This window comes from Cololabis saira, chromosome 7, assembly GCF_033807715.1.
Source record: "Cololabis saira isolate AMF1-May2022 chromosome 7, fColSai1.1, whole genome shotgun sequence".
Taxonomy (NCBI): domain Eukaryota; kingdom Metazoa; phylum Chordata; class Actinopteri; order Beloniformes; family Belonidae; genus Cololabis; species Cololabis saira.
In genome coordinates, this window is record NC_084593.1 from 15,821,240 (window position 1) to 15,848,377 (window position 27,138).

A 27,138-nucleotide genomic window follows, 5' to 3' on the forward strand; every position below is an offset into this window, starting at 1 on the left:
AGGTAAAGCCTCCTGAGGACACATACATTTACTGCGTGTAGGGTTTTGTTATGTATCGCATAGATGCACAATGTTGTAAAGACTTTATATAAAGTCTTATGAGTCAGACCACAGCTCCAGAATCTCAATTTTGACTCTTTCTGCTGCTACAACCAGGCTGAAGAAAGAAAGGTGACCAGACTTTGAACAGGAAACCTGAGCTCTGCAAATGATTTGTATGGTGATAGAACTGGTAAAATCATTGATCATTAGTTATTTAAAGTAATCTTATCAAAAAAAATACCATAAGGGCATGGGGGAAACTTTGACATATTCTGTTTTTTGGTTTTGTAATGAGTACTTTTTCTGTACTCCCATTTAGTTTTTAGCTTTTTTTTTACTGTAATTGACATATTTCTCTGTATTATATTGTTTGTTTTTTGTACTTCCCCATAAAACCACATTGCTTTCCAAAAGACTCCATATAAAGCCTTATGAGCCAGTAAAACTGTCTACAATTTGTCTTTACACACAAAAGTAGAATGTAAAACCAAAACATGACTACAGCAGTTTAAATACAAAATTGTACTGTATGATTTCTGTAATCATGACACATATTTCCATCATTATGAGGTGATAATGTTAATCCAGTTAATCCTCAGATGAACAAAACATCAAATATTAGACATTATTATTACTTATTCACGAATTGTAGATTTTGTCATGTGGGAAGAATCAAGTTTAACTATGGGATATGTGGCCTCCAATCGGAGTTTTGAACTCTAGTACATGCAGAATTTTGGTGAACTGAATAGCTACACAGTGCACAGGTCGTGATGCTGGAACCCTCGTTCATATAATGTTAGCACTACTGCTTTTAAAGTGGCCACAGTAGCCGATATCGTTTAATCAAGCGCTTTGATCAGCAGCAGCTGGCTGTTTCTTAACCTTTTTTTATTTTTTTAATTCCCATGAAATTAGTAAGGGTGAACTTATATTTTCACACGCTTTTTTTTTCCTCTGCATTTTGGCTTACTTGATCATAAATGACGCAGTGCGATTTTTCAAGTTTTGCTATCTGGTACGAAGTAGATGTTTTTTTCATTCCATTCTGAAACGAAAAAACCTCGGAAGTAGGGTATATTTTCTCTTTCATATGACTGAATAAGCATTCTATATTTCTGTCTTTTCTGTCCCAAAGTCAAAAACACTTCATAAAATCAAAGCCGGCAAAAAAAAAGTTTTTACTGACAAACATCATGAAATCCATAAATAATTAAGCACACATAAATTAAACATTGGAATCGAGTTTGTGATAGCCGCTCACAGTCAGACGAAGATTCTTAATTCTCCCCCTCCAAGACTTAATGAGAAGCTTTGCATTGGCTATGTGGGAAAACAACAAGAAACAACAAACAAACATTGGTGGGAGAAAGCCACAGGGAGCTTACCCCTTGCTTCCCACAATGGACTCTGTTATTAAAGCCTGCAATAATTGTGGGCTTTATGAAAGGACAGACCTTTGTATAATGGATGTGTTCACGTTCTCAGTTGCTGCCCTCTTTGTTATTCACCTCTGCTATTTTCATAGGTTAGAACAAACTATTGTGTCCTTACAAGCCTCTAATTTGTTTTCCAGTATATCTGCCTGCATTTAAGACTGATGACAGATCCACAAATTGTCTGGTAACAACAGTCAGTGTCACAAGTGTTGGTTTTATTACGCTGAATGTTGAAACATACACATCGGCTGGCATGAAAAATTAATAAAATTGAAAACATCTTCAATGTTGATGTTGGTCTCATCATACGGACATCCGTTTTTCTGTTTTTACATATGTCACACTTTATAATATATCAAATCATTTCAAAATGTATTTTCCATTAATTCAAATGAAAAACAAGCACTCACCCTCTCCAAAAACCACAATAGGTTACACAATAGGTGTTTTATATTTTATATATATTAAGTCTGCTGGATTTCCAGATCCAAATGATCTTTTCGATACAAGTACAAATGGTAAAATGTTGTTAGGATTAGATACTAAACGTGTTCAATCTCAGTAGGTTGAGGAGTGGTGGTGTTCTCCCACAGGACATAATCAAGAGTAATCAAGATTTACAAGGTTTAAGAGAGTTGGAGGCGAATGGTGAGCTAATTTGCAGAGAGTTGGAGGGTAATGGCGAGCTAGTTTGCAGACACTCAAGGATCATTTTCTACCTTTTTAATGCCCCACCCCCACTCTCCAAAGAAAGAGATTAATTTTAAGTAAACAGATAAAATAAATAAAACAAATAAAATAAATAAAATAAAATAAAATAAATAAAATAAATAAAATAAATAAAATAAATAAAAGCTTGTTAGTTTTTGCAGAGGTCAGCCAGCCAACTGCTGACCAACAACAGAAAGGACATTAACATAGCATAATTACAGCACTACCAATTGTTTGGGTTGAAGTCAATCAGTGAAGTACAGCTTGTAAAAGTGCTTAGTAATGAGAAAAAAATCTAATCATATGGCAAGGGAGTAACTTGGGGAGAAAAAAAATGAAAGAAAAGTCTAAGGGACGGCATTCATGACGTCATTCTCAAATGACGTCAATGTTTCTTTTTCTTTTACCATCGAGGTGTTTTTTTCTTATTTGATGAGTTGATATATTTGTAACTAAGGGTGCTTTCACACCTGTCCCGTTTGGAGCAGTTGTTCCGAAACAGGGAGCGTTTCCCCCTAAAGATCGGTTTGTTTGGTATATGTGAACACAGCCATCACGCTCGGATGCGGCACAAAACAAACGAGACGAGATCGCCTAGGAGAGGTGGTCTCGTCTCGCTTCCATTCCAGACCTGGAGCGGTTCGTTTGCAGTGAGAACATAATCGACACAGCAACAACGACACAACTCACTCATAAGCTGCTTTCACACAGAGCGCGGTTTGCGCCACGGCCACAGTCGTATAGGGTACAGAGCCTCCACCCCCTCCTCTCCTATTGGACACAACTTTGTTTCAGCAGGCAGACGCGGCCCAAACGCCGCGGCAGGCGCCCTCTTGCGCGCCACAGAGCTCCGCGGTAGCACATACACAATGAATGGGAAAACCGACGGCGGTGTGCGATTTGCGCCCTCTCTGTGAAAGGGGCTTTATAACCATTGTTGTTTTTCGCGGGGTACGGAAGAGGAAACTCCTTCTGCGTTCAGTTTTGACCAATGAGAGAACAGTTGGTTTGCGCATGGCATTTGTTAACAGCTTTGAACCGCTACAGACGGTTGCCTTGTGAACACAAACACCACAAACGAAAAAACTAAACAACTGTATCGATTTAGCCCCTGAATCGGAACAAAACAAACGGGCCACAGGTCTGAAAGCACCCTTAGACACTGTGAGTGTGGAAGGATTTAGCATTGAAGATGAAGAACATAGACAAAAAAAAAGTATTGTTTCACAAGAAAGAAAGAAAGAAAGAAAGAAAGAAAGAAAGAAAGAAAGAAAGAAAGAAAGAAAGAAAGAAAGAAAGAAAGAAAGAAAGAAAGAAAACAAAACACATGTATTAGGGGATTATATCATGGAAATGTCCTTCTGTATGCTCTGTATTTGTATGTCCAACTTAAAGTCTAATTCAAACTGGTAAACGGTAAACCACAACCCTTGTCTCATTCGTGTGGGGCTGCCTGAGACTATAAAATGCCATTCAGTGTGTATACAAATTATCCAACGCCCTCAATGATTATATCCAACAAACAAACATGCTTAAATGTATTCCACTTTGGCAGCAGTAAGTTCCAAACTGCAACACTAGTGGTTAATTGTCCTTCAAGTTTAAATTACAGTTGCTTCTTTAATTTGTTCCGAGAGTTGATTCCAGTGTACAACGTACTGTCTCAAATTGCTCATGCTCACTGATTATCCTCATTTCCAAAAGCCTGTTTTAAAAGCATATGGAAATCCCTCTGCTGTATGCATGCATAACCATATGGAAAAAAACTAACAAAACAACAGACTTTAAACAGGAAGCAATCTTATTGTGAAACACATATTGCATAGTGATTACATAAATAATTTGGTGTTAAAAGAATGCCTGATATCGCCGTGTATTTGCCACGAGAACAGGCTAAATAGCCCTTGAAAGTCTGATATGTAAAAGGCAGGATACTTGTTTTGGGCTAGTAATGAATTATTCATGACCCTTGTTAGTATAATGAGACTGGCCCTGGAATTGCTCCTTTAAGAACACGGGCCTGAATTTCTTTATTTTTATTTTATTTTTTTACTCCATTTTTGTGGCCTTTGGGTCCCAAGATCATACATTTTGGCAATTCAACCTGAAAGCTTCTTCTAAATAGGACAGAGCAAAACTTGCCCAACAGCCAACATGCTCCTAATTATGTTTTTTTTTATACTGAAAGTGACATTTATAGTAACTTCACATCTGTGTTCTTGAGAAAAAAACCGAATCGGGTCCTTCTGGTCATAGTAGGAAACGAGTGACGAGAATACAAAAACACTGTTTTCTTGGAGATGTAGGGGCTGCAGTATTAGATGGTGATAATGATGACACTCCAAGTTGTGTTCACTCACTCATTAAATCTTTTTTTTTTTGTTTTTTTTTCCCCCCCTCTTATTATCTGGAAAAGCACTGGCATCTACGTAATCAATTCATAGATAATTTTGAGGACAGTGTCACTTACTAATGAAGGTTTACCAAAATAAATAAGATAACAAATCAAGTCTTTCCAGGCCCTAAAACATGTTATTGGCCCAAAATCTGATACAGATAGAACCCATGCTTGAGGTAACCAGATGGCATATGAGGGACCAGCATAACAAAAGCATCAGCAAATTCAACTTATCAAGTAAAGAGATGAGATATTCAGGGCAGTAATGGGTTAAAAGGAGGAAAGATAAGCATGTAAATTAAGTGGAGTTTATCTTTTAGACCGTTGAAATAATCAACGTAAGCTCTTATCTTGTTTTATACCACGTTTAAAGTATATTTTTCTTTTCATTTAAAGGAATATTGTACTATTATAAAGCCTGGTCTAGTCTACCATCCCTAATATGATCAAAAACCAGCTGGAGTCATTATGGATTACCATCTTGCAATCCCTTGTCACAACTGTGTTTCACTTGAAAGCAGTATGCCACATGTAAATAATGATCAAACTAGCTCACAAAGCTGCAGTGGAAATCATGGTAGAGATGATGAAGAGACTGAATAAGTAATGACAGAGGACAAATGACGCAACTAGGGACCAAATGAATCTTGGATACTGTCGTAAAAGCAGTTTTAATCTCCATACCTACAGGGGGATCCTCGGATCTAAAAGTTGCAGAGGTAACTTTTTACCACTTTAAATTACATTCAATCTTTTACAGAGGTGAAGGATTTTATGTCTGGGCAGCAAGTTAGTTTGGTGGTTAGCACAGAAAAATCCCTGGTTTGGATACCGGCAGGGGCCTTTCTGTGTGGAGTTGACATTTTCTTCCTGTACTTGCAAGGACTGACTCCGGGTCCTGCAGCTTCCTCCCACAGTCCCAACGCAAGTGTGTTTTGGTTCTAATTTGCCCAAAGTGTGTAGCTGTTTGTACACATGTCGACCCTACAGAGGAATAGATGGGTATAGATAAAGGATGATGTGTTTTGGAGCAAATATTCTTTGTTCAAAGCCAATATCTTGTTGATCTCACAGTTATTACTTGCTAACCCAGTTATATGACATAGTGTTACGTTAAACTTAAAAAAACACAACTTTTGGATGGATAATATAATGTAAGCATATTTCACCAAAGATGGAAAATAGTGTATTTATCACTTCCACCGTCCAAGGTTTATTGTAAGATGGAAAAACTGTAGTTCTGCAGTTGAACTTGTGTCCTAAAGACACTTATTCTTCTGCTGACATACTACCATGCGCTTATTTTTATTTTCTATAAATGTTGCCAAAGTGATTTCTAAAAATGTAAAATTGAGATGTTTCTCTCAGGTGATGAAACCGGAGATTATATGGCAGTATTTATTCTCTGCTGATAAGGTATTCTTTTATAACCAGAACTTACTAAGTAAAGCTTGATATAGTGCAGGATCTCTTAGCGCCATACAATACACTTATATGGCTGTAACTGATATGTTTGGTAGGAAGGGTTTATCAAATAGTAATTGATCAATATACATGCAGAAGAGGTGAGTCTATTACCAAGAATAATGATGCATGTATTGTATATGTATTCCATTTCTATGAAAGTGTCCAAATGAAACTAGGGAGAAGAAAAAAAAGCACTCCGTAAGATTGTTTTCTTCATTATAACAAAGTAGGGAAAAAGAAATATCTGCTCAGAGGCCAGAATAACAATTTCACATTATATGGTAATCACTATTATCTCATAATGGCAAACTCTAAAGCAACTCATGTGTTTTTATATTTTTTTGGTTTGTTTGTTTTTTACTTCCCATACATTTTCCTCCCAATACTCTCCAATAAATTGCGGTTGTCCAAGAATAAAAGGGGGTTGTTTGTTTTCGAGCTATGAGACGGGTGTTGCATGGAAAAAACAATCATATTCATAATAAATCAGAATGAGATACAAGAATAGCTGCTGGTTTATCCCTCCTCGCTCCCTCTGCAGTGAGCAGGCTTCCATCTCCAGACCAGTCTTTTTCACCCAGGCTTTGAATCGGGTTTCACTGTGCTGTCAACTCATTCAGACTTTCATTTTACTTCATTTTTTTGTCTTTAGCTTCACATCTCAAAGTGAACAGCCAGATATACTAATACCATGGACATTTAATTCTCCCTTCATTGGAGGAAAATGACAAAGTAAAGTCAACTAAAGACCATTTTCTCTATCAGGGAGTTTCAGCCAGCACCAGAGTATCTCTTCCTGTGAATATTCTTCCAGGAGCTATAATTAACAGCCCTGACATTTTTTTTTTCTTTTCTTTTTTTCTTCTGTCACACTGCTGTGTGGCAGATGGAAATTTTCAGGGGTAAACGAAATGGTCCCCTGAAATACATCATGTTGGGATGGCTGCTAACGTCTTCAACCAGCTGAGAAAATAGGAAGGTATTGGCGAAGTCAATGCCGTTTCCTGCTGAGAAACGATGTGGAAGAAAAGCTTCCTGTTGTGGTAAAGTCCTGGTGACGTGATTATAATTTACTTCTTTTTGTAGGATGATAAAATTAAATATTTAGACGGTGACAGGACTGATTTAAGAAAGCAGAGCACAATGAATGTGTGGGTTGAATGTTAATTGCATGCCACGTGCATGATGAACTATGCTGGGGAGTGTTTACAATAGCATGAATGGGGTTACATTCAGTTAAAATGAATAAACCAAACAAAAACAAAAAAATAGTGAAAATCACAGTACGTAATAGCGCTCTAAAAACAGGTTTTTAGAGCGGGTATTTCAGCACTAGATTCAGCTGTTTGAACTAAAATAACCAATAACTAAGAACTACATTTCACCAGAGTTTCGGTTTTTTTTGTTTTTTTTTTAAAGTATTTTCCATTGAAAAAAGAATGTGTATTTTGTGGATTGGCAACCTGTCAAGGATGTAACCCGCCTCTCTCCCAGTGACAGCAGCAACACACTCCAGCCGTCTGATGGATGGAAAGATGGATAGGCCATCATACAAATGAGAGTTAGGATGTCATAGAACTGCATAACCTGCAGTATTTTACTCTCTTTGCAAAGTGAAGCCATTGCATATATCTTTTTGTTATCAAATTGTATTTTCTTTGTTCATACACATCTATTTTTTTCATTTCAGGCCTGCAGCACATTCCAAAGAAAGTTGAGGAGGTAAAGATTGTAGCTGTTTATAATGTTGCCATTTCTTCACACACCCACATAATAAAAACATTCTTAACACTCAGCACGTTTACATGCAACAGAAAGTCGAATTGTTGCCTTAATCCGACCGATATCGAAATTTTAACAGCCATGTAAACAGCTTAGCCGGGCCCAAATGAAGCTCTTGAGATCGAGCTTTTAGTGCAAAATAATGCTCCTAATTCGAGTTATTCCGGCATGTATACGCAACCCACGCTTAGCCGAGCTACTGATGCCCCGGGACTCCTCCTTCTGTAACTGACGACACCGCGAGAGCCAGAATATCAACACAGTATGAGAAGAAGAAGACGAACAACAAAGAACTAACTGGAAGAAAGCCAATGCAAAAGTACGTGTGGCGCCACCTGGTATCGCGGAGTCGAACGGACCTCTCTCAATGAATGATTGTCTTCTGGCGCATGTAAACTTGGATTCCTCGGAAACTCCATTTTAACCCTGAGCTAGATTGTTGCCAATAGCTTGATTCAGATGTGCATGTAACCGCACTGACTGACACCGAGCAAGATAGGAGGTTATTTTGTCTCATTCTTCATGTAAACATGTGTTAAGTTTATTTTCATTTCAAAATTCTCCAGACAATGTGTGCAGAATGGCTGTAGTTGCACGAGATGTTGTCTTAAAGAGAGCATAGGGTGTTTGAAAAACTGAGTGTACTATTCTGAGTTTATGCTGGCATCACAGAAGTGTTTTTTTGTAGTATCATTCTTGTTGTTGACTCCATTACCAGCATTAAATTGCTCCCATCATAATATCCCTTTGGGATTAATTCCAGGCCTGAAAAGCTAAAAGGGATTTGTACTAAAAACTATTTTGGATTTGGCATTTTAAATACAAAGGTCTGAAATGTTACATTTTTAATTGCTGATGAGAACAAAACAGTCTTAGTCTTAGAAGCAAAGCTCACTTCGCTGTCAACAGACTAAAACATTGATCAAAAAGCAGACCTGAATATTGTGTTGTTCACTAAAAGCTGAACAGTTTCATACTGTCTGTAATCACAGGTCTGGTTTTAGCTGGAGGGACAGCCAGCCACCAAATCCCAGCCCACATGATGCAACTTCTTGCAACTTCCACATGTGGATGATAATTACATCACCATGGAGTTAAAATTTCCCCATTTCTGTATAATTGATTAGGGGATGTTACACTTCACAAATAAATTGCATTTAACAAAACATGAGAACCAACAACGGCTGGATGATCAGCGTTGGTATCCAGACATCTGTGAAGCTGAGAACAGACAGTAATCTGTGTCTCAATGAAGCACTCTGCAAGAACAAGACTTTGTGATTTAGATGCAAAACACAATCCTACGCTCGGCTGGCTCCTCCCATGACAGGCCGGGAGATTAAGATTTAATGGTGATATTGAGGGAATGGCAATATCTGTGTCTTAACGCAGCATCACCTCTGTTGCTTGTGCACACCTTTCGCTCCCTCAAACAAAGATGAAGACCCATTTTTTAACACAGTTCTGCTTTGATCCACAAACAAATATATGAAGTTGATTTATTGTGCTGATCTACATGCACAAAATGTAAAGACTCCTTCATGTCATTTTACATTTGTAGAAAGCTCTGCCACAGGCAGGCAAAGTTTGATGGTTCATTTCAAACTCTTTTTTTGTTGGCTTTAGAACTGGCTTCAGAAGCGATGGATCTGCCCACTGTCTGGCAAAGCAAACACACCTGAAGGGGATGCCTTGTTCTGGGCCATGCAACAGTGTAGGTGTCATCAAAAAAAGGCTTTAATTATGTATATGTGACATACAGGGATGGCAGCCATTGCCTTTTTTTTTTTGCATTCATTTGCATTGATAATCACTTTTGATGTGTTGTCTAACAGAAGTCAGAAGAGGTCTTTATTGCTCTGCAGGCTGATAAGGAATGAAAGGATGTCAACAGTATTAAAATCTATAGTGTACATCAGTCAGCATCAAATTCAGTCAGGCAACTTGCATCTTTTATTTATTCGGACCAAGCCCTCAGATGTGGGTTATATATGTCTTTGCCGCAGTCATGTCTTATCAGGGTCAAATGTGTATCTGGGATGGTTTTCCTTCTTTAAAGCACATTTTCCCTTTATATTTCAAGTGGCATTACAGTGTGAATTAATGAGGGATTAGATTTCACTTGGGGTCAAGGTGGCTCACAGAAGAACTGGCGGTTGTAAACGTGAACCCGAGGCACACGGAGGATTCAAGCAATGTTCCCTGACTGGAAATAAGTAGATTCTAGGGCTGGGCGATATATCGAGATTTTAATATATATCGATATATTTTCAAACACGATATGGTACAAGACAATATCGTTTATATCGATTTAAAAAAAAAAAAAAAAAAAAAAAAAAAAAATACATTTTTTTTTTTTATGATTTTGATATAGCTTATTTTGTGACAAATTGACTTGAATGTTTTATTTGAGATTTGCACAAATGTTTTGTTATTTGCACAACTGTCAACCTCAGTGGAAAAGTCTGCCTGTTACTGTCTACATTGTATTAATTACAGTGTATTTTAATTTAATTGTTATGCAGGAAAGGGATATTTGTTTTACTTTATTCAAGAAGCATTTTATTCTATATATGCAGGCAGTTTATTTTTATTTCATTTGTTTTATACATTTTGATATTGTGCATAGGCTACCTCTGTTAATAAAGGAACCTGTGTGACATTTGGGACGAGGCTTTGTATTAAAACTGACTGTTTTTTTAAGGGTTTGCCTCAGAAAAAAATGAAGCTAACAGAGATGCTATGCTATAATGCTTTGGGGGAAACCCCAATTAAGGCACAGAAAAAATATCGAGATATATATCGAGTATCGCCATTTAGCTAGAAAATATCGAGATATGACTTTTGGTCCATATCGCCCAGCCCTAGTAGATTCCCTGTCATATTTCAAAGTTTTCTCAAAATGAATGTAAAGAACTGTACTGAATTACAAGCACACAAGAATCCAGATACTCTTTTGTTTGACTTACACGACTGAGTGGAGAAGGACAAGGAACTTACAATCCATAACTGAGGTATTTATAAATCACAGCTGCTTTCTCTAGAAGCTGTGAAGAGTTCATGGACTCAGTGTAAATATAAAGTGACTTTGTGTGGCTGAAAAATCGAGGATGACAAGAAAATAAAAGCTGCAGATCCTGCTGTTTTGACCCGCATGTCCAGGCGGAATTGATGAAGAATCAAAATATTATTCTGCAAATAATTTACGGTCGGAAAGTGGTCAGAAAAGCTACACGAGGGGACTCTGACTCAACACTGCCATAGTGACACGGAGCACAGAGAGTCAATGAAGCTGGAAAACGTGAACATTTCCAGGGTGAGTAAGCTGAAGGTTTTATCTGGATGAAACCTGAGCGCAGCAAAACAGTTTGAAGTGAATTGTATTATGTAACAGTACGAGTCAATGGCATAATTCATGATTCTTGATTAGAGTGCTCTTCTTTGTGGAGGAGTGTTAAACCTTCTGCAGTGACCACAAATCATGAAAGTGAAGTAGGCTGCAGGAAAAAAAAGATGAAACAAAAAACAACTGAATATCAAGATGGTTGTGGGTAACATACTCACACTCATGTCACACTGACATAAAGAGGAAAGTTTTGTTTTTGATGTTTGGCAATTTTTTTCTCTCTCCCCAAAGCTCTTCAAACAGGTCCTTGAACTAAAAAGACATCTAGAAATAGAAATGAAAAGTCCCTTCACTAAAGATGCAGACTGAGCTCAACCTCAAGGCAATCAGTGACCTAAGTTGAGATCTGAGCAAACAAAACTAAACCAGCATGAATTTCTGAATTAATCATTTTCCAGAGAAACTTGACCTTTCATTAAGACTGACTTGATAATACTTGATTACCTTCCGCATCTGCACTCAAAATAAATTAAGAAATGTGCAATTAATGGTGCAAATGGTTACCCTGACAACATCCTGGTTATTAACTCAGGGAAAGAAACCTATAAAGCTCTTTGACAGTCAGCCAGTCAACTTAGCAGGAATCTATTCTGATGAGAAAATTGCCCAAAACAGAGTTTTTGTTGTTGTTGTTGTTTTTTAGTTGCTCATGCTTGAGCTGACTCAATCCCCCATCCCCATCCCGACTCGACTATTCAAAAATGTTTTTTCTCTTATTGGTGTGACAATACTGGACCAAATCAACCTATCCCTAAGCTTAGGATATGTACCACAGGTTTTCAAAGTGGCAGTAATTAAACCTTTACTTAAAAAACCTTCCCTTGACCCAGACACCTTAGCTAATTATAGGCCAATTTCTAACCTTCCATTTGTATCTAAAATTCTGGAAAAGGCAGTTTCAAGCCAGTTATGTGACTATTTGTATAGAAATGATCTGTTTGAAGTCTTTCAGTCAGGGTTCAGAATGCATCATAGCACAGAGACAGCACTGGTTCGAGTTACGAATGACCTTCTTATGGCCTCAGATAAGGGATTAGTGTCCATATTGGTTTTACTGGACCTCAGTGCTGCTTTTGACACTGTTGATCATGGCATTTTACTGCACAGGTTAGAGCATGTTGTTGGGATTAAAGGGACAGCTCTACGTTGGTTTAAATCATATCTATCTGACAGGTTCCAGTTTGTTCATGTACATGAGGTTTCTTCAGAACAGTCGAGGGTCTGTTATGGTGTTCCGCAGGGTTCAGTGCTAGGGCCAGTCTTGTTCAGTTTATACATGCAGCCGTTGGGAAGTATAATCCAGAATCACGGCATACACTTTCATTGTTATGCTGATGATACGCAGCTCTACTTGTCTATGAAGCCGGATGAAACAGAACCGTTAGTTAAACTTCAGGCATGTCTTAGGGACATCAAGGACTGGATGTCCAGAAATTTCTTGCTTCTAAATTCAGATAAAACAGAGGTTATCATTCTTGGTCCAGAGCATCTTAGGAAGGGATTAGATGGTGTTGCGATGGCTTCCAGTGCAACTGTGAGAAACCTTGGTGTTGTTTTCGATCAGGATTTGTCGTTTAAACCATATGTTAATCAGGTTTGTAAAATAGCGTTTTTCCATCTCCGTAATATTGCAAAAATTAGGAAAATCCTCTCGCAGAGGGATGCAGAGAAACTAGTTCATGCGTTTGTATCTTCTAGACTGGATTACTGTAATGTGTTGTTAGCAGGATGTCCAAGTAATTTGCTGAATAGGCTCCAGCTGATCCAAAATGCAGCAGCACGAGTACTGACAGGAATTAGCAGGAGAGACCACGTCTCTCCAGTGTTAGCGTCGCTCCATTGGCTACCTGTAAAATTCAGAATTCAATTTAAAATTTTATTACTTGCATATAAAGCCCAAAACGGCTTAGCTCCGCAGTATTTACAAGATTTGATAGTGCCTTATGTTCCTGGCCGAGCTCTCCGCTCCCAGGGTGCAGGTTTACTCGTAGTTCCTAGAGTATCTAAATGTAGATTTGGAGGGCGGGCGTTCTGCTATCAGGCACCATTACTTTGGAACCAACTTCCAATCTGGGTTAAGGAGGCTGACACCACCTCCACCTTTAAAACTAAACTTAAAACCTTTCTGTTTAGTAAAGCTTATAGTTAGTGTTAAGTAAACCTCTAGCTGGTGTTGGTAAATCTCTAGGTAGTGTAAACTTTAGTGTGTTAGAGTCAGTAGTCATTGTCGCAGCTATAGAACAAAACTATAATAGTTAGTCTCAAATATAGCTTCGCGGTAGATATGCTGCTATAGGCTTATGCTGCAGGGGGGCACCGACATGATCCGCTGGGCGGTGCCTCTCACCCTTCTTCTCCTCTCCTTTTCCCTGCCTCTCTTCTCCATTACCATTTTTATTTATTATAAATATCTCATAGCTATCATTTTTGTCCATTGTTCCTGTAGTTTCTTGTGCCGGCCCCCCTTTTTTCTCTTTTGTGTATGTTTGCAGGCCGGAGCCTCAGGAGCTGCGTTCTGGCCTGTGTTCCCGGCCCTCCCCCCCCTCTGGTCATCCCATTGCTTCTTCCACCTGCCTACGTGGATGTCTGCTGTTGCTGCTTCCGCCTGCCTGCACCCCCCCCCCCCTCTGGTCATCCCGCTGCTGCTTCCACATGACTGTTGTGTGCTGCTGACGCCCCCCCCCCCCCCACCTCTGGTCATCCCGCTGCTGCTTCCACCTGCCTGCTGTGTGCTGTCGACGTCCCTGACTCCCCCAGTCTGGCCTTCGGCAGGAGGGTCCCCCCTTATGAGCCTGGTCCTGCTCAAGGTTTCTTCCCTCCTAAAGGGGAGTTTTTCCTTGCCACTGTTTGGCTTAAGGCTTTTCTCCCACTAAGGGAGTTTTTACCTGCCATTGTTTATATAATAATTGCTCGGGGGTTTATGTTTATGTTTATGTTTATGTTTATGTTCATGTTCTGGATCTCTGGAAAGCGTCTAGAGACAACATCTGTTGTATTAGACGCTATATAAATAAAATTGAATTGAATTGAATTGAGCTCTAAACCTTTTGTCCAAACACTAAACCACAGTCAAACAGTGCTGACCACACAGCCGTCCAGTTAACCCACGCAAACGATGCAGAAGTCCACTTTTTCAGGCAGAAATGAAACAAACATCTGCCCCGAAGCGCAACCAGAACTGGACCGTATTACATGCTTCAGCATTCTGTCTTAATGTAACGTCCTTAGCTTCTTTCTGCCCAAGGAGAGCAGCTCAATTAGCTATAGTACTTTGGAAATTCAAGTGTGTTTGTGTGTGTTTAGTAAAATAATAGAAAAACACTAACTATCAAATATAGGGGGGTATAAATAAGAAAACAAAGTATTTCTTGAACGGGTACAAAACAAAATGTGGGGGGCTGGACATTATGGAAAAACAAAATGGTTGAAAAAGAATTGAAATAGTATGAGTGCTGGCCTTTATCCAACATCGCTCAGCAAGTCAGCTAAGAGACTGTAAATGTCGGCTGCTTACCACTTTCAGAAGTAATCATCCTCTCAGCCATGGCCTTTTCCTCTCCCGCTTCTTGTGCTGTTGTTTTCCCCACTCTCAGTCTTTTATCTACAAAGAGAGGAGAAGTAAGAGGTAGAGATAAAAAGATACATTCTGGGCAGGTTTATGAACCATAGTGAGAATCAATACCTAAAAAGATTGTAATTTCAAATGACTGAAAACAGTGAGAGAGTCGATGGACATAAACATAAAAGGCCCTTTTGTCAAGGGTATGAAAAATGCTCTCAAAATATTTTGTTGAAAGATTTTATAAATGACTTAGAACGTGAATTGCCATGTGTATGCAACAGTCGATATATTATTATGGTGGGAAAATGGGGGGACTCTGAGGTAAAGCGTCTAAGAAAGTGAACTGAAGTTAGTGTGAGGAGACAGAAGCGTCTGTGACTTCAGTTCTGTTTCGTGGAAGCGCCAGCGGAGGCGTCACGCTGCTCTGTGGCTGCGTGTTAAATGAAAGCCAGGATGCCACATTCTGTACTATAAAGATAACAGGACAAATGCATATCAGGACTGATAAACTTGAAGTTCTGTTTCTCTTACGGACAGTTATTGTTATACTCTGACAGTTGAGTGTCTTCCTAAAATCTGCCTTTGCATCCATGAGAAACTGAAACCGGTGGGAGGTTCATTCACATGAGCCAGTCCAAGTCTCTTTTGGCATGATGTCAGTTGACTGTCGCTTTACAACTTTATCAGCAAGGCCACTGCTACTACGCTAGCAGCTATCTGTTGCCTAGGCCAACAGCTACCTAAAATGAGATCCATAGAATTAAAGGAGCTTGAGGCCGAATTGTGGCAAGATTTATGAAAAAAATCTGTATACATTTTAAGTTTTCTAGTAATAATGTCAGATGAAGCGTTCCAAACCCAAAAGAATGAGCCCTCTAGTGTATCTCTCCTTTGCCTTGAACAGGCTGTGTGCTGCAAAATGTGCTGCAATTCGGTCCCGAATTTCCCGCGCTGGGCTGCGGATGTGACGTCACATGACGCTGCATGTGCGTTCTCCCCGTTCTCCCGTGCCGGCTTCACTGTTGGCTGCAGTACCCCCAACTGCCGTCGTGGTGAAGGGTGGCGCTAGAGAGTCTCATTTCTTAAAAGGAGCCTCATGCTCCTTTAAATTTGTAACATCTAAATAACAGAAACCTCAAATTTGGATCAAAGTTCAAGTGGATCCTCTGTTAGATATATTTACAGCATGCCAGTTTTCCTTTAGACTGTTATTTTCTGTCACTATCACATTCATGTAACACGGTCTGTGATGCAACGCCATGCGGCATAGACTACACGTATCTGTCCAGAAAAACTGACATGGAGTAAAAATCAGCAAAAGTTTGCTGAATCTTCTGTGGTTTGAGGTGTTTTAGATGTGACAAATCCGCAAAAAGATTAAAACTCCAAGCTGTAACTGCTGTTTAATGCCGGTAAGACAATAACTACAGCAGTACATCACAAAAACCCACTTCAAGGAAATAAAAAAAAAAAAGAAAAAACTCCCTTTAATGAGGTTAAACCAGGGACAGCAGTAAATAAGCCACCAGTTATCTATACGTTGTGTGCGAATCTTAAAGTATCTGTTTCTAGAGCTGTTTTAAATTGTGTGGAAATCCTCTTTCAGATAACTAAATCCCTGCTGGCGTATAAAGGCAGTAGAACAGATATCTTGATGAATTTGTGTTGTGTGCCGAGTCAAATCACTGTGCCTTTTCACACACTGTCCACTTTATTTACAATCACTAAACCACAAAAATAACCTTAGACAGACAGCTCTGCACACACACCAGACTAGCTGGTAGGAAACCAGCTAACTACCCGATTATGTTAGACGTCAGATTATCTGTACAAATTCATACCATGTGTCAATTATTTGTAGTTTTGCCAGTCTTTCAAATTTAAATTGCATTCAGGTAAAAACACTGATTTGCAACATGATGAGGCATCCTGAGATAAAGTAGATTAGATGTTGTTGACTATCCCCTTCTTGAAATGGCTATGTTCATCCACAGAATTTCACTGTGTACTGAATTTCTGTGTACTGTGTACAAAAGCTCTAAAGCGTCCTGAGTTTTCAAACCACATGATGGAACGCCATATGATGTATTGCATACCTATGGTTTTTTTTCACACAGGTAAAACTGTTGGTGGCCACTATTTCCTTACGTTTTTAGCACAGTTTCAAGTTCTCAAACTCTTTTTAGCGTCCTGCACACAATATGGCCTGAACGATGGCTACAGCAGGTTTTTTTACAGCCAATATAATGGGGGCTTTAGAAGACGAGAAAGACTCCAGAAAACCTCTCCCGTCCCAGCACAGAATGATATCTAATATATCCAATGTTCGGATGCTTTTGTGGTACACATCACGGCTCAGATTCATATACCATTGCATCATTATGTTACTTCAGTTTAATTCGGACCAAAAAGCGCAGCAAAAGCTCATGACAGATCTTCACTGTGATATGGTAGCTGTCCAGGAAAAGGGGCATTTTTCTACACTTTAATGAGTCTCCCTAAGCAAACTGTAGGAGGAAAATAAAAATGGCTATTATGCAAAAATTGTGCCCATGTTGGTGAGTTGATGTATATAAGAGAGAGAGAGGGAGATAGAGAGAGAGAACAGCATCAGCTTCCTCAAGTCTAAAGGCAGAGTGATTAAAAAAATGGGACCAAAAAAGAGTCAGACACAGGACACTCTTAGCAGAATTATTCCTGACACCTTGTTCTGTTAGTGTCCCATTATGAGTTCAAGGACAAAATCTGTCCAGTTTCTTTGATCATTTATCAATCGGATTCCCTCATTAATCCAGAACCTTTTTTCCCTCGCTATTGCCAGAATATTGATGAGCCGCTAAAGGGTAATTTTAATCAATTCATAATAATACCCTTTTTGTGTGCCTTGAATATAACAGATGAGCCGAGCATATTTTACATTCCATATTGAAAAGTTAATTGCCTGATGTTTGTTTAATTCTCCCAAGAATCCTAATATATTATTAGAGGCAAATGATAAATACTGTTCTCATCCTGGCAAGGACTTGTAATTCAAGTAGATATTAATGTCAGCTGCTGGAGGGATTGCCATAAAATTGTGTTTAAAAAAAAAATGCATCAGTGAGAATGACGCTCTTTCTAGTCTTGTGCCACAACCATATTACAGTTTTCAACATCTATTCATTTTTCATGAGCGCTTCACTTCTATTGATGGTCACTGGGTCAAATGCACATTTCCACCTATTCCTTTTTTTTTATATATTCTGAGGTTTAGCGAGTTCTTTTTCAGGGATACCACGATTATGGATCATTCTGTTTCTGTATAAAATGCAGAAACTGTCACTTAAGGCCCCGACACTATCAACTGAATTGAAATAATTATTCATTTTATTTAAATACATTTTTTCTTTTTCCAAATGTTAATTACATTTGCTGACATTGACATTAACCGCTCATTGACTAGACTTGGATTGACCAGACTTTTAGGCTGAAAACAAAGTAACAAAGCTGTGTTATCTCAAAGTTTTAAAGCCGGAAGTCACCTCGGGAACCTAAATATATACTTTATAGTACATCTGTCCCCTTTAAGTGATATTATAAGGTCACCTTAATTTGCTCAGTGCTTCAATCAGCTGAGGTTCATTTTTATATATATTTAATGTTCCTTGGCAAACAAGGTGTAATGGTGAACATTGAACATAAGCATGTGTTAGCACCGTCTTTCTGAGCATAAAGGCTTTTTTACACTGACAATAGAAATTAGCATTTACCTTAGGACAAGGTTTTGTAGTCTCACAGTATCACAGGACTCTTATTTATGTCAACTTCCAGGGTTGTTGCTGTTGTGGTTGCTCTAATATTCACCCTTTTTTTGTTTTTCCAAGCAAATTAAGAGATCACAGTTGAGATTTACACCTACAGTCCATTATTGCATATAATGAGACATGATGACCTTTTATTAACAATCATAGTCTCTCTTAAAACACAGTTGCATTAATTCCCCTGTCACAAACTTGGCTTTAATTCACAAGGATACATTAAAACACCATTTGCCACCTGGAGTCAAGATGCAGACCAATCATGACAATAGCTTCTCTCATTATTTATGTGGCCACAAAACCAGTTAATATGCAAGAGCACCTGGATGCTGTTAAAGACACCTACGTTTCATCAGCATTTGTTCTTAACAACTGCGGCTTATACCCATAAAAATGTTGCTTTATTATGTAGAATAGTTCAGACATAGGGGCGAGACCAGGTTATGAGGTCTTTGAGCTTTACATTTCTTTTGAGTTTTACATTTTACTTAAATTAAAATGGAACAAGATGAAATATTTGTTGCCACCAGCAAGACTGAAAAGTTGAAAAGTGGATTGCTAATATGCCGCATGTAAAAAAAACAACAAAAAACAGATATTTTAGGCAAGATGAAACTTTGAATGTGACTACTAATGTAAAATCTAGTTTATAAGTTTTGGCTTAATTTGTCAAAAACACACTACCAAAGTATACATATACCGTATACCCAAACTCTCCTTGATGATGGCACCAAACTCAAAATGAGTGTAATCTATGATTTAGAAGTTATGAAGTTAATTTTTTCTATGGATTTACAATTTAATTTGTTAATTATTTTTGTCTGCCAATTTTTATTTTTTTTATATAATTTATTTATTTTTATTTATTTATGTTTCGCCGATTCCTTTCGCTTTTATCAGTCACAAGTGTGTGGTCCGTCATTTATCAGCTGATGAAGGCGAAAGGAATCGCCGAAACATGTGAGTTAGTTAAAAAACCTCAAAAAATTCTGTCAGACGAAAATAATTGGCAAATTGAATTGAGTGAAAAATAATTTCACATGTTGCTCAGTAAGTCTCTTTTCAGGTGCAGTGGACAAAAAAACAATCTTCTAAAAAGTGCATGCTAGAAGTATCAATATTTATTCATTATTTAATGATACAATGGGCAAGAAAAAGATGAACTGGATAAAATATTTCTAAAATAGTTTAATAACATGGCTGCAGGGGAGGGGGGGGGGGGGGGGGGGTATTTTTTCTCAATGGGACACCCATTACTGCTTTCTGTAAGTTGTTTTAATTTTACTGCTTAACCAACACTGAGGAGATTTTTAATCACATGCCAAAATAACTCATCCCCCTGATCTAAAAGTTTGTACTTCCAACTAATGATATGCAGCTAATAGAGCAGAACCAATTACTTTTCACAGCTGGGCATCTTTTTATATGTGCTTTCTGATCTTGAACATTTGATTGCTTGTAAATACACGCCCGATTTATACTTCTTTACAGTGCAAAACTCAGCAGGCCCAATGACAAGAAAGCATTTAATCACATTATCTTGCCAATTAAGAAGTTGGTCTGCTCCAGTGAAGGTAGAAAACCAGCAAAAGAAGACATGACAATGAGCCCCAACAGGAAGTTAATGTTTCTCATTAAATCAAATCCATCTTTCCACTCTTCCATATGGACAAGGGGTTCACATGCGCCCACCATAAGTGTACGAGTGTACTGGTCTCTTTTTATAATTGTGAAATTACCGTACTGTTTATTACAGTGTGATGATGCTGATCATTTTTATGACTTCAGCTCCAGTCATTAACTTTCCATTTACATTCTGAATAAATATCTTGATGACATGGCAGTGCACATAATATTGTAACAACCTATTCATTGTGAGAATGGGGAGTGAAGCACGCTCGATGAATCTTAAATCTTATCCAGACTTTGAATGACCAAGCTATAGGATTTACAAAACATGAGGTGGGTTTTGGCTCTCAGAAAGGAAATTGTTACTGATCTATACCATCCCAGTGTAAAATAACATGTACAGTAATCAGTTGCCATGTTTAAGATGTGACTGCATTAGTTTTTCTTGAGCAAGATGACTTACGGCCTGTTTCTAATGCATCTTTGAAGACTGTGCACGTCATCATCAAAATATGCACCTGATCTATTTTTGTTTGACACAGTTTTGCAGTGCACGAGTCGTACAGTATATGTGCCCTGCAAAAACAATCTGGACTGTTTCCAAAAACATAATGTCCATAGTGCATGAATCATGAAAGTAAATAATGGATAAAGAGATGTTTGAAAATGTGCTATATGGCACTACAGACACATTTGTATATAGGACAAAAACCAAGGACAAAGCATGAAAATTACTGACAGACACTTAGGGGAAGAACAGAAGTGGACTCAGAGTAGCTTATCACTGAAATTAGCGGTTTCGTCTGATCAACTGCTACTTGTACACTTGAGCAGGAACAAATGCTCCACTCCTGAAACTCTCCTGGTGGAAGATGGACCAAAAAGTGTGGAATCAGTGGAATATCAGTGAGATATTTTGCAACTATGGCAGTATCTCCACCCTCCACTGAGGACCCTCACTTTTTGAGGAAACTGAGGAAACTTCTGAAATGGCTTCCATTTCATAGATCTAACATCGTTTTTAGAGAAACAATGGGAACACTGATTTATAATGATGGAATTTATGGAAAGTTGCTGTTAAATTACTTTGCTAACATGAAACAAATTAACTCTCAAACAGGCGCGTCATTTCCGCCGGGGACGGTGGGGACGCGTCCCCACCACTTTGTCTGACGAGCAGATTTGTCCCCACCACTTAAAAAAAAAAAAAAAATTAAGTAAGACGCGATTTGTCCCGTATTTTCATTAACGCCCCATACACACGTCTGTCACACACACATCAACACTAAATGTATCAATAATGAACAAAATAAAACACAGAAAACATTAAGGCCAGCAAAATCTTTGTGGCGGGACAACAGGACCTGCTGCGTCTGTGCCAGATCTTTATATGTGCCAGACAGCGCTGCGGGGAGGACTCGAGCTGAACCTCCAGGTAGGGCTTGGGAAATGGGAATTAAAAGTTGCGTTCCGCAGGCCCGGTTCTACGAGGGTGCATAAGCAAGCATTGCACCCTCATTTTATGTGTCTTCATGCTCAGTTGAAAAGACGAAAAGAAAACTGACAAATGCCCGCGCGTCAAGCCTGATTTATGGTTCCGCGTTTAATCGACGGCGTAGGCTACGGCGTAGGCTACGGCGTAGGTTACGCAGCGTGGCGCTACGTACGTTCGCATCCCTGCGTATCCTACGCCGTACGCTTTGCGTTGGTGCAACGCGGAACCATAAATCAGCCAGTGTCCGTCACTGATCTGCTTCCAGCGCGCAGTTTCCTGCAGCAGCAAGACGCTGCTCTCTGCTGCTCCGTTAACACAAAGTAACCGTGGATATTTGGAAGTGGTTCAGCACAACGACACAAGCAAGTTTACAGGACTGTCTCAGAAAATTAGAATATTGTGATAAAGTCCTTTATTTTTCTGGAGTCTAAAAATGTCATACATTCTGGATTCATTACAAATCAACTGAAATATTGCAAGCCTTTTATTATTTTAATATTGCTGATTATGGCTTACAGTTTAAGATTAAGATTCCCAGAATATTCAAATTTTTTGAGATAGGATATTTGAGTTTTCTTAAACTGTAAGCCATGATCAGCAACATTAAAATAATAATAATAATAAGCATTGCCTATTATTTATCATGAAACCTCAATTCGGAAGTAATGGGCGTAGCTCGTACCCAGCACTTTTCAAACCTTACTCAGGTTTATGGTAAATGTCCCCAGCACTTCTGAAATCAAACTGACGCCCATGCTCTCAAAGTCAAGCATTTAGTCTAACTTCCTTTTAAGTAATTCATTGCCTAAGTGTTGTGTCCTGAAACTAATATATAGAAAGTTTACTCTATTATTACACTGCATCAACAGTGGTTGGCAAGATCACAGCTGGAAGTAAACAAAAAATATTTGCTCCAGGTGAACGGTGAAATCATGATAACCGTGGTAACACATTAGCTGATGGGTTACTTTCTGTGCTTTTCATTTTAATGCACCATGTGTCCTTCCATTTCTGCCTCAGGAACTGGGTGTTTGTTGTCAAGCCGCTACCCCTCCATCGGGGCACCATTCACTGGATTTCACTATTGTTTTCATTTTAATTGACTGTAGCTTGCGTTTCCTTGACAAGAGAGAGCTTGTCTGACTCTGTCATAGTTCAACTGATGTGCTGGTGCTTTTCATTTGGGTTATAAGCATTTATAACATTATGGATTTATACATTATATTTGAGGGTTACTTTTGTATTAATGCCACATGAAATCTAAATTCACATTTTCAATATGTGCACTGATTTTAGTAATATTAGATATATAAGTTATCATGAGCAGTCATTTTTGCCAAATGCTTTCCCTTATTGTAATGGTGAAAATCGTAAAACATCATTACTGTATTTATAGACTTTTTTTAAATTATATTTTAATATTCTGTGTTGGAGAAAATGTTCTAGTTTATTTGCATGTTATTTACATATATTCCCATGTGAATGCTTCATCTCCACAAGGTAGCTTGTAAAAAAGTAGTACATTTTAATGGGGCATTTCTATAGAAAAATGTATTTTTTTTAAATATAACCATCGTATGTTACCCTACATTAACCTAGGTGTAAACGAGATATCGTACTTCAAGGGGCTTCACATAGTCTGGGGCATTAAGGATCCAATTTTATTAGATACAATATAAATGAAAGCATTTTTGTAACAATTCTTTTTTTTATTTTTCCTCTTAGTCAATTCATGATCATGCAGTAGCTGAAACTGTAAAGGCAAGTCAACACAAACTACAGCGCTCATCTTTAAATGTTTTAAAGCTACAAAAACCACAAGAACTTTTTAAATGGTTGACATTTTTGTTAACATTTGTTTTCAAATTGACATGGGGGTCTCTTAAAAGTAATCCAGTAGTTTATGATCTATAAAATATACAAAAAAAAGAAGAAAAATATAAGATTGAAATAATCCCATAATTTAACCACCTGACATCAAATTAAATACATATATTTGATCTTCCACATGTTTGTTTGTGTGTGTGTGTGTGTGTGTGGGGGCGGGGGGGGGGTTCCATTATTCTATTTTATTTTGTTTATTTACACAACCTTTACCAGGAAGTCCCTTGAGATACAGTCTCATTTCTTGGGGGAGACTTTGCCAAGAGACAAACCAGTACATTATTCAAAAGTGTTAAAAAAAAGAAAAAGAAAACACACATGGCATAAAATCATTTTGGTGCACTAGAGCAAAACCAAATTAAAACTTAAGGAAAAAAAAAGAGCAGAGCATACAACTGAGACATAAAATAATTTGGGACCAATTTAAGAATAGCAGTAACACTCTATCAAACAGTTTGTACGTAGTTATAAATCTGTCCAGGGAAGCTGGTGTGAATTTTGCAGATTGTTTCATGACCAAAGTGGATTTTGGGGACTGAAGAGGAGCCAATGTAATGTGTGAGAGTCAGACTCTCCCCTGGCTGGAGACATGAGGCGACACAGATATGGGGTAGTTTGCTCAAAACAGCCTTGTAAATAAATGAAAACCAGTGCTGTTCCCTCTCTGGCCTAAAGTTCACAGTGGTGGGTCCCGAAGGCAGCCTTTGAGATAAAATGTTAAGAGTAATACAGCGTCCAGACAGTGGAGAGCTGACGAAGCAGCATTTATGTCGATGATGTCTCTATAATCCAACACACTCAGAAAAGTTATTTGTAAAAGCTATTTTCTCATGTCAGGATTGAGACAGGATTTGGGTCTGTACAAAATGCCAAGGACAGCTTTAAGCTGTTTTAACAGATATTCCACTTGGGGTAAAAAAAAAAAAAAAAAAAACACAATTTGTCATTAATCCATATGCCGAAGTATTTGTAGATTTGTATTTGTAAGATGACACTTTTTTTTCTATTTCTAAGATCCAAATACTGCTCTACTCTATTTTTTTAGAACAAGTATTTGTAATAATCATGTGCTTCTTTTAGATTTAGGAGCAGTTTCAAAAGACTGAGCAGTCTCAAGCTCAACAGAGCCTGATCAACAGAGGCTGTAATATAGTAAATTATAATATCATCAGCATAGAGAGGAATTCCAACATTTTGCTAATTTATCCCCAAGTCATTCATAAACAGGAACTTCCTTTATTTATCCTACATTATAATATTTTATGTGGTACCAAAGTATCCATACTGAGCTATTGAGGCCTGTAAATGGTAAATGGACTGCTATAATATACCTCTTTTCTAGTCTTGTTGACCAGTCAAAGCCCTCGTACAATAGAGGCCACATTCATCCATCAACTTGTACATTCATACAGCACTCTCAGTCTATCCACAACTATACAGATTTCTATGCAGCTATTTGTTCGTTATACAAAATCACCCACCAAAGAACCAATCAGGAGAAACGTGGGGTTCAACATCTTTGCTTAAGGACACTTTAACATCTGATCTATGAAGCGAGGAGTCGAACCAGCAACTCCCCAGACACTGCATTAAGCCATAACTTTGGTATCATGACCCAGTGTGATCATTATGAGGTATTTTCATCTCGGAATGAAAAGCTTAGAGGAGTTAAGGGAATTTGGAACATGCTTTGGTGCCATATCATCACTACACTTTTGTTTTGGGGGTCCTACAGTAATGCGCTCCATGGTAATACTTACTAAACTAGGAGCAATCATTTTGCTTTAAGGGATTAACTTTGTCAGCAGAATCCTTGTTAGTGCTCAGATTAATTGAGAGTTCTGTCAGACTGTAAAGCTTTTTCAGCTTAATGTTACCGATTTTTCTCATTAAAAAAAAGAAGAAAAAAAAACAAAAAAGACGTTGTGTTACTATAATGGCTTCCCTTTCTGTTTTACCCTTGTTGCTTCCTGTAATCCCATTTATTTGCTGACAAGAGCACATAAAATAGATTACCGCAATCCTTCTTTATAGCTTCAGTGTAAAATTCTCATAACTTTAAATTCAGTTGGTGTTGTTGTTTGAGGCGTTAAACTAATGACTGCGATATTACAACTTCCCACATTATTTCATCTTTACCTGATTTTTAATCCAATACACACTCCCAAACCAGAAACACACTTGAGAATGAAAGCAATCTGCATCTAAAAAAATTAAGTACCCCCTCCCACCTTCCCCAAAAACTGCAATCATACTTGGTAACCTAAGATTTCCTGTTTGTTTTATATGTAAACTCAGAAGAAGTGGACTGCTTGTGCACCCTCTCCATTTTCCCACTGTATATTCCACTATTTCCACTGTGGAAACTTCAAATAAAATCCAGCCTAGCAAGAAATAAGATCAGGGTTACCCTGCCCCAATTTTATAAAACTTTATCAATGTGGAGTTTGGTAAAATGGTAAAATAATGAAAAGAAAGCTTTACAGGCAAAGCAGAAAAACTTCCAAAAATGCATGTAGGTTCAGGTTATAGTCTTTTCGATAATTTCAACACTAACTTGCATACTTTTTCTGTTTTTTTTAAAGAACACGTTTACTCACACCTCAAATCTGTAGGGACAATGCCGTTTTTAAAGGCCTTCACGTCACATCGAGTACAACCATTTTTACCCGTCTTGACTCCAGAGGTCTCAGTGTGACTCCAGAGAGGAAGAAAAGCAGAGAGCTGTGGCATTTGTGAAAGAATACACAAACACATGCTCCCTGTCTGTTCCCCTTAGCTGGGTCAGTGGGCCATACCTCGCTTTAATGAGTCGCAGCAACATACAGACACATGTAGCACGTCTGTTTTAATCACAGCATAGAGAAGAGTTAAGCTGCTCCGTTTATACTGCTAGTAAAGTAAAGTCAAGTAAAGTAAAATATCTTATAAAAACAAATTTTAAATTTAAATTGTTGATTTTATTTCGGGGACTTTAACTGTAGAAAACAAAATTTGATCAAAAGCTTTGGAGGTTGTTAAGTAGTTTTAGGTCAGTCAAATAGTGTAGCAGAAGCTTTGTTTTTAGCAGGACTACATGGCAGATACTGTAGCTCACCTGGTTTAACAGGTGCTCAACGTACAGAAGCAACAATCCTTGTGCAGGCGGCCCATGTTCTCTAGCTCTCTCCGGCCCCGTTTACGCATAGCAAAAACAGTGGTGTTTTCATGCGGTTTGGCCGTTCGTTTACACGAAAACGAAGCTCAAAATCACCAAAAACGATCATTTCTGAAAACTCCAAAGTGGAGATTTGCAAAAACTCCATCTTCATGTTTGCTTGTAAACAGAGGGAAACGGACATTTAGGCTTCAGAACGTCACATTATGCGACAGAAACGTCACCGGCACCATGTGTGAGACCTGTGTTTGCAATTTGTTTGGCCACCGTCAATATTTTCTTGTATTTTACCTGTTTTATATTCTAAAGTCACACTTAAAAGTAACTCCACTTCTCTGTCACTCCAAACAAAAGACTCTCGTTCCATCT

At 38.2% G+C, this 27,138-nt stretch overlaps 1 protein-coding gene across 2 annotated transcripts in view; it reads right to left on the reverse strand.

The window, feature by feature from the left end:
- The window catches only part of lingo2 (leucine rich repeat and Ig domain containing 2), a 291,591-nt gene that overhangs the window by 113,960 nt on the left and 150,493 nt on the right, over positions 1–27,138 (reverse strand). For both annotated transcript variants that reach the window (XM_061726173.1, XM_061726174.1), the window contains one exon: positions 14,760–14,846. The gene's annotated coding sequence lies outside the window, so the exon portion shown is untranslated. The remainder of the gene's footprint in view (positions 1–14,759; positions 14,847–27,138) is intronic.